The sequence below is a fragment of the Cyprinodon variegatus genome, unplaced genomic scaffold (assembly GCF_000732505.1).
Source record: "Cyprinodon variegatus isolate N-32 unplaced genomic scaffold, C_variegatus-1.0 Scaffold2105, whole genome shotgun sequence".
Taxonomy (NCBI): Eukaryota; Metazoa; Chordata; class Actinopteri; order Cyprinodontiformes; family Cyprinodontidae; genus Cyprinodon; species Cyprinodon variegatus.
Genome location: NW_015152558.1, coordinates 46,010 through 47,572, shown reverse-complemented (window position 1 = coordinate 47,572; position 1,563 = coordinate 46,010).

Genomic DNA, 1,563 nt, shown 5'->3' with positions numbered 1-1,563 from the left:
GACATCTTCTTCGGATGCCCCCTGGACGCCTCCCACAGGAGGTGTTCCAGGCGTGTCCCACCGGGAGGAGGCCCAGGGGAAGACCCAGGACACGCTGGAGAGACTATGTCTCTCGGCTGGCCTGGGAGCGCCTAGGGCTTCCCCCAACAGAGCTGGAGGAGGTGTCTGCGGAGAGGGAAGTCTGGGAGTCTCTGCTTAGTCTGCTGCCCCCGCGACCCGGCTCCGGATAAAGCGGGAGACGACGAGTACGAGTACGATATTACTGTTTCATTAAGCTGCGGAGCCCCAGCTCCTGCTGTAGTTTCTTAGAGAAATGTCTTCTTACCAACGTTTCCCATCCCTAAATCTAACTCTACTGAAGGATCAGTAAATCTGATCCTAGTCTGTGATCAGAGGCTGCAGCTGCTCTGTTTCAATGAGTGACAGGAAGATGGACACACAGTTATTAAACCTTAACTGATCAGTTCATGAAAATATTGATGAAGTTAAGGTGCATCAGACAGAGCAAAGTCCATTGAAAGTTAAAGGTTTACATTCTCAGATGCATCTGTTTGTTTCATTATAAGCATGGTCCAACATCTGCAGAAAGCTAACAGGAGGAATCATGGAAAGAGAAAATGTAGGACTTCAGTAAGAAAAAAACTGCAGCAAGACATTCCTAGATTAAAAACTGTTTTCATGTATATAGAAGAAAATCCCAGCTTAAATCTTAGATAAGATTTTTGAAGAAAAAAAATGTTTAGGTATTTCTACAGGAGGATTTTGTTTTTACTATATTCACCACCAGTAAAACTGTCCCTCAATATTTCAATCTCTATTTGTTTTAAGTGTCACACTTCAATCTTTGAATTAAATACAATCAGATAAAAAGTGTAGCTCTTTAATTTAAAAGTCGTTTGATTCGACATATGAATTAAAACGGATTCAGAAAACTATCAAAAGCCCAAAATCAGGGACAAAACAAGCCTCTAGAGTCTGAACTGGGGACAGCTCATTCGTTCATTGATCATTTCTATAAAATCATTAATCTGAATTCTGGCTTCAGCTGAAATCAGCCTGACCCCTGCTGGACCAACAGGTGAACTACAGACACTTAGAAATACCTCCAACACTGTTTACCCTGAACTCACTGGAGACTGAATTAGTGGAAAAACATCCAGAAAAAACAAACTGTTTCATTAAAACGATGAAAAATGTGGATCAGAACATTTCAAAATGAGTCATTTCAGTTTAAAAACAGTTAAAACCTTTAGACAGAGCTCACCTCTTTGCAGCTGAAGGTTGGTCTGATTTAAAATCAATATGGAGTCCCTTTGACCAGTCACTCTTTAAGGAAACACAGCTGGGTTCTGGTTTGAGGTTCTGTTGGATCCTGAAGGAAAAACCCTGAATTCAGTCTTAGTCTAATAATGTATTTAAATTTAAACAGTGAAGCCCAGAACTCTAAAGTGTCCCACAGTGGCTCTAGTTTGAAGTGGATCCAAATATTCCTGGTTTCTCTGTAAACCGTAATTATGGATTATTAATTAGCTCTGATGATAATTAATAAGGGATGATGTTTGG